We start from the raw sequence: 7,812 nt of genomic DNA on the forward strand, positions 1-7,812 counted from the left end.
GCTGATCGTTAATGGAGGAACAGCTACATGCCGGAGCTCCTATTTATCTTACTTTCTCAACACGGTTTGAAACTCTCCCTCATATTGCAATTTTACTTCACCATGTCTACAAGGGCTGCCAAAGGTACTAAAACTACTGAGAAAAATGACCCTCCTGCATCTCTGGAATATACTTTACAGTTGCTTCGAAAACATCTACAGTGGCATGCAAAAGTTTGGACACCACTGGTCAAAATGTCTTTTGCTGTGAATAGCAGAGCGAGTAAAAGGTGACCTGATTTCCAAAGGCATTAAGTTAAAGATGACACGTTTCTTTAATAGTTTCAGCACGATTACCTTTATATTTCCATCTTTTACAGTTTCAAAATAACAAGAAAAGCAAACTGGTCCGAAGCAAAAGTTTGGGCACCCTGCATGTTCAGTACTTAGTAACACCCCTTTTAGCAAGTATCACAGCTTGTAAACCTTTTTTGTAGACAGCTAAGATTCTTTCAATTCTTGTTTGGGGGATTTTCGCCCATTCTTCCTTGCAAAAGGCTTCTACTTCTGTGAGATTCTGGGGTCGCCTTGCATGCACTGCTCTTTTGAGGTCTATCCACAGATGTTCGATGATGTTTAGTTCGGGGACTGTGAGGGCCATGGCAAAACCTGCAGCTTGTACCTCTTGACGTAGTCCATTGCGGATTTTGAGGTGTGTTTAGGATAGTTATCCTGTTGTCGAAGTCATCCTAATTTCATCTTAAGTTTTCTTTTTACAGACGGTGTGATGTTTGCTTCCAGAATTTGCTGGTATATAATTGAATTCATTCTTCCTTCTACTAGTGAAATGTTCCCCATGCCACTGGCTAAAAATACAAGACTAAAGCATGATCGATCCAACCCCGTGCTTAACAGTTGGAGAGGTGTTATTTTCAGGAAATTCTGCACCCTTTCTTATCCAAACTTTCCTGCGTCCTCACCACAAAATGCAGTGGCATATGTTTGCAAAAGAGCATCTGAACAAGCCTGATGCATTTTGGAAACAGGTCCTGTGGACTGATGAAGTTAAAATAGAACTTTTTGGCCGCAATGAGCAGAGGTATGTTTGGAGAAAAAAGGGTGCAAGGACACATTCTATACACCCACAGTACATCATTGTACGGACACCCCTGAAACAAGTGTCCAATGTACCTTCATCACCATGCTATCACCCATCCTACCATTTTCACTGATTTATGGATGTTTTTCAAGCACCCTCTGTTCTGAGCATTGAAAATATTTAGATCAAGAAAGGAGCAGATTAACTTCTTGCTGAGAGGCTGAAATTTGAAGAAAAGAGAGGCAGGGTTCAATGGAGAGGCCATTTTATTGCAGCCATTTTAAGAATGCCGGACTTTGAGGGAAAGTGCTAAATTGGAGAAAGGCTAATTACAACAGCATTATGCAGGGGCAAGGGAGAATTGGTTGGGAGGGGCTGTTCTTGGTTAAGTCCATGTATGAAATGTCAACATTGATTAAATGCCATATGTCCAGAATTCAGGAGCGTCATGTTGCCGTGAGGACCAAAAGTAAAGGTGTCGCGGAAAAGGAACCTTAAATGACGAGGGATGTTGCAAATTTAGTGAACAAAAAAAGGAGGCATATGGACGATTTAGAAAAGTGAAATTGGGGAGGGCCTTTGAGGAAAATAAATAAAAAAGGAGAAAAGTTGCGAAAGGAAGTCACAGGGATAAACACAGACATGAAATATATTTGGCTGGTAGGATAAAAGGAAAGCCAAGAGATTTTCCACATACGTTGAAAACAAGAGGGGAAGCAGGGAGAGGGTACGGCCACTCAAGTACAGAGAAAGGAATTTATGTCTGGAGCCAGAGGAAATGGGAGAATACTTTGCATTGGCATTCACCAAAGGGATGGACACTGAGCATCGTGAGATCAAGGAGGGCTATGCTAACATTCACAGGCATGTTGATATCAACAAAGATGAAGTGTTGAGGCTCCAGAAGAATATGAAGTGGATTAAATACGCAGGACCTGATGAGTTATATCCCAAATTACTGAGAAAGGGCAGATTGAAGGGGCTTTGACAGAAATATTTTTATCTTCTTCAGTCACAGGTGAGGTCCCAGAGGACTGAGAATAGCCAATGTTTTTCCTCTGTTTAAGAAGAGTAACAGGGCCACCCTCAGAAATTACAAACCGTGAACCATATATACCAGTTGTGGGGAAGTTATTGAAGAAGATTCTTGTTGATAGGGTCCACTCGCATCCAGACAATCCAAGACTACATCCAGTAGTCAGCATCTACTTTCGCTAGGTCCATTCTTATTAAAATTGGCTTTCAACTAGCTTAAAATCCCTCCCACCTTGTACGTCTCCTTGGATATGCAGGAGACCGCAGATGCTGGAATCTGGAACGACAAAGAATCTGCTGGAGGAATGCAGCAGGTCGAGCAGCATCTGTGGGCGGAGAATGAATTGTCAAGTTTTCGGATCGAAGACCTACATCAGGACAGAGGGTTTAGAGGGAAGATGGGCAGCATCCTGAGGAGAGGAGGTGGTGAGAAAGGTGCCCCTTTCGCCAAAACACCTCCATTCTATCCTCATTTTCATCTCACTCCCCCTCCTGGCTCCATCTCCCTCCTGCTCACACATTTTACCACATCTCCTTCCCCCGGCTCTCTCAGGTCCATCTGTCCTTTACGTGCCCCCTTAATAGTTCCTATTATTGCTTTCCTTCCTTGGCCCAGCATTGGTCCTTCCTGTTCCTGCTCATCACCCTTCGAGCTGGCTCCAGTTTCACGCTCCCCTCCTCCTTCCCGGCTCCATCTGCCTCTGTATTCCTCCATCTATCGTCGCTGCCTTCCAACTCCATCCCCCCCCATCACTCGAACTGCCTGTCACCAATCCTCAGTCCAGAAATCACGTCAGCACCCGACCTCTCAACTCCTCCTCTCTTTATACTGGGTGGGACCCCTCTGCACTCTCTGTGCTGTTGAACGATTTCAACTCGAAACATCAACAAATCCTTTCCCCCTTGAGATGCTGCGTGGCCCACTGAGTTTGTACAACAGATATTTTAAAATCCCTCTACATATTTGCCTTGAAGTTTCCAGAATTATCATAGAAACATAGAGTCACACAGAAACTGTTCTCTTGACCCACATCGTCCATGGCGATCGCAATGCTCATTGACAGAAAGCCCTTTTGCTTACATTAAGTTTGTATCGTCCTACACCTTTCCAATCCAACTCCCTGTCCAAATGTCATTCTGAAATTACAATTATAAATTATACCTGCCTTTACCACCTTCTCTGGTAGTTTGTTCGATATACAAACCACCCTCTGTGGGGGAAAAACATGCTCCTCAGATATCCGTGGAATTTTCACCCTTTCTCCTGAAACCTGTGTCCTCTAGTTCTAGACTCCTCTACCTTGAGAAAATGTGACTCTCTTCCTATCTATGCCACACATAATTCTATAAATTTGTACAAGGTTACCGCTTAGCCTCCAAGTTCCAGTCAGAATAAATCCGCCTATCCAATCTCTCCTTATGGCTACCATGTTCCCTTCCAGGTAACATTTTGGTGAATCTCCTGTGCACACTCTCTCTATTGCTACCACATCCTTCCTGTAGTTTGGTGGCCAGAACTGTACAGAGTACTCCAGTGCTGTTCAATCAATGTTCTGTGCAGTTGAAACACAATGCTTCAATTCTTTTATACAATGCGTCAGGCTAAGCACGCAAGCATAACAAATGCCGCATTCACGGCAGCGTTTTGATCACTATCTCCAAAATGCTGAGCCATTGACACTCCTACCAGTCATTTCCCAGGATTAAGTACAATATAGCTCTGTTTCTAGTCAAACTATCCCATATGTACAGGCTCAAAGAAATCTCTTGGGTGAACTTTACACATTCCTCCAAATTCAAGCCCCACTTGCCGTTTCAATCCCAGTCAATAATGAGAAGATAACATCCTCCACTATTATGACCGTGTTGCTGTTACACTTCCCTGTGATTTGCTGTTTTGTTTTTTCTCTGATTGTTAAGGAGAACTTTACCACACTCCTTCAACGTGTCTGGCTCAGGTGAACCCACATGTTAAGCCTATTAATTTCTGGGGTAGGGACATGTTCGGCACAGCTTTGTCGGCCTAAGGGCCTGAATTGTGCTATGTTCTATGTTCTATGTTCTCATTTCTCCACCATTCTGGTGCACCCTCTGTTCTTACATTGGACCCTGTGCAGCTCCAACTCCTGCTATTTTACCTCCTGTCCATTCGGTCTGAAGCCCTGTAACGGGGAATGTTGCACAGCCACTCATACCATATTCAAACCAGTTTCCGTCATGAACACTCTGGATTCACCTGCATACCTATGTGTGCCCCCATTTTATTGTCTTCATTCCCCGTACGTTAGATTATCAGCACTTGACTGGCCAAAAATAAGGCACCGTGTCTTTCTTGATTCCTCCAGCCACCACAGTGCTGTCTCTGCCTTCCAGCTGGCTCCCACATTCTCTCTCTTCTGAATCTGTTGACAGCTTCCCCACATGATGTCCCTCTGTCCCAATCCCTGTGCCAAACTGGCAACGACAGTCTCTGATTGAGGAATCAATAGTGTTTCAGGGAACCTAGATCTAAATTTCCATCATTTGTAAGGCGGTTCTGTGCTATTAGCAGTGCTGTGTTGAACAGAGATACTTCCGCTATTCAGAAGACTGTTAGCCCTCTCTGTGGCTTTGCATAACATTTGGCATAACATTGGCATAACGAAGCACTTAGTGGGAATTGCTCGACAGAAACTGATTTCTCTATACCTAAAATACAACAGCGTTCTTCCCTCTTAATGCTTGAATCAAAAGATCCTTACCTTTTGGACAATGTCATATAGATCAACGATATTCGACCTGATAAATTAAGTTTCTTTCTCTTCCAAGGCTACCCGACCCACTGAGTATCTCCAACATTTGTTTTTACTCCAGCATATGAGCTTTTTATAATTTTTCAATATCAGTGCATGATTTTCGGTACTAGATTGGCCTTTGTAGGTGCAGTAAGATTTTGGATTGCGCTGCTACCTCACAGCTCCAATGATCGGGGTCCAATCCTGATGTCTGGTGCTATTTGTGTGGAGTTCACACATTCTCCCTGTGCACGTATGACTTTAGACCAGGTGCTCCGGTTTCCTCCCACATTCCAAAATGTTGAGGGATAGTTGATTGGATGCTGTAAAATGTACAATATTGTGGATTAATGGCAGGAGGAAACAAAGGGGAATTACTGGGCAGGTGACAGAGAGTTCAGGGGTAGACGAAAGTAAAGAGAACGGTAATGCGACTGATGTGATTACTCCCCGCGGCAGCCTGCAGTAACCCTATGGGCAGAATGGATTTCATTTGAATGAGAAGTACATGGGAGAGCAGTGAAGTTGAGTTTATAGACCTGGGATTGGTTCCTACACAAGTCTGGGTGATGTTCCTCTTTGTCTGAGAGTGAATGGGAGCTTATTGGTCCTCCCTGGTTGGTGACAGTGGAGCTAAAACCAGCTTTTTTTAGGGGAACAAGAGGACGGGGGATATGAGCTGAACTTTACATGAACACTGAACATCACTCTGTCTCTTAACCGCAGACTGTACTTGGTGATCCCTGTATAACCCCTGCTACTCTGGTTCAGCACTGGAGGAGCACGGATTGTTCCCTCGCAGAGTGAACCGATGTACGATGGAAGACAGATAGAAATCGTGAAGTAGGATGGTACAGATTTATCAGGTAACATGAGGAGATATTTACTTAGAAATTGGACACAGAAGGAGAAACTAAACATGAGAATAAGGGGATATGTGAAGGGGAGATGCAGAGAGACCCAGATCATCTGTCGTGACAACGGGACATGAAGTAAATACAGGGGACGCAGAGCTCCCACATTCTAGAGAGAGAAAAGGAGAAAGAACAGAGGTGGACAACTGGGATTGGAGGAATATAGAACAGGCAGTTGTACAGACAAATGGGCCCCAGTAGGCGGTATCTCTACCCTCTCCCCCTACAACTTTGCTCCGTAAATAAACTCTCTCTGTTTAGGACTGACTGGTTGTTGTTTCAGTTCGAGTGGATGGAAAATTCCCGAGATTTTCGTTCCAGAGGATCACTGCTCCGGGTGGAGACCAGGCTGGTTAAACGGTAGGAGTTTACAGCTGCGGTTTTCAGTTATTTGCAGGGCAGGTCAGACTGCCGAAGGAAATCAAACTCTGTGAGATGTGCTTCTCGCAGTCACTCAGACCGTGCTACGGTCCTAGATGTTCATGATGTCTAGCTGCAGAGTGCCAGCATCCTGGAATATCCTGGTATTTTGCTGCAGATCTGACCAGTCTCCCACCCAACTCCACATAATACCCAGCACAATTTCAGCGGTTCCACTCATTTCCATGAGGGAGCAGCTCCCAGGGAGCTGGACATGTCTCCGGACCCACCAAGTTCATCAATTCATCAGCATCGATTGAAAGGACAAACGTTTCGCTCGTGTACATCGGTGTGTTTAATTTTAAAATTAGTTTTCAATTTCAGTTGCTTCAAATTCTAATTCATTTCTATGAAGTATTTGATCGCAGGTATATCTGTGGATATGCGCGCGTGTGTGTATCGTGATTAACAGCAATTGGCTTTGGCTATAATTCAACATTTGGAAATGACTCCAAATAATTCTGATATCCAACATGGACAGGGTGTGGGGCTTAATCAGCTGTGAACATATATAAGTGGCGTGGCTTAACCAGCTATGAGCACGGATCAGGGACGGGGCCTTAGGTGTGGGCACATGTCAGGGGTGGGACTTCAACTGCACAACCAATACTCAGGGAGGGACTTGTCTTTCCATTCTAGGGTCAAGCAACACAAAGCCTCACCGACAGATACTGCCACGAAGAATGTGGACTGGCAACAGCTCACCGCTGACTAAGCCTGAACCCGACCGACGGTTGCCTTACAATGAGTAAAGATTCATATTCCCCACTGCACTATGGAACCGGGTACATTTTACAATGTTATAAACCTCATTCTAGGTCCCCATCCCAGTGTGGAAGAGGCGGAGTTGATAAGGACGGTTTGCTTCACCCGTGGTGTGTCCATGTGTTACTGGAAACGGGAGATCAAGGTGAAAAACTGCTCTTGTTACTTTGTGTATCAGTTGAATCCGACACCCAACACTTATGCTGTGTATTGTACAGGTATGTCACTATTCCCCATTGACACAGGGGTGAGGGGTTTGCGGGGAAATTTGGGACAACACAAGTCAACAACATACTCAATGAGCTGCGTTTTCCAGTCAACTGCCCTGCCTGTCGTCAGTAATCACCTCGTTCATGTTCCCATCACCTCTGGTCTGAATGAAAGTGCCCTGCCTGTGATCAGTGATTACCTCATTCCTCTTCCTATCGCCTCCAGTCTGAGTAAAACTGCCCTGCCTGCAGTCAGTGATCACCTCGCTCTTGTTCTCATCATCCTCTGACTGGGTGAAACTGTCCTGGCTGACATGTTACCCTGGTCTAACATGTCACACATTGACTGCACTGTTCACTCCTCCTCCAGAGATCGAGATTTACCCTCTTACTCGCCTCCTCATCCTCTGACAGAGCTGTTCTCCCCTCTTGTGACTGAGCCACCTTCTCCTTTATCCCTGGCGAACCAACCTTCATGTCATCCCGTAGGGACCAACCCGTCCTCTTATCAGACATGGAATGAAATATCCCCTCCCTTCTCCGGATACGCGTTGTCCCACCTTATTCCTTTCAGTGCAATCCGTTTCCTGCACCCCTCACACTGGTGTCCCCTCCAC

The sequence above is a fragment of the Pristis pectinata genome, chromosome 42 (assembly GCF_009764475.1).
Source record: "Pristis pectinata isolate sPriPec2 chromosome 42, sPriPec2.1.pri, whole genome shotgun sequence".
NCBI classification, from domain to species: domain Eukaryota; kingdom Metazoa; phylum Chordata; class Chondrichthyes; order Rhinopristiformes; family Pristidae; genus Pristis; species Pristis pectinata.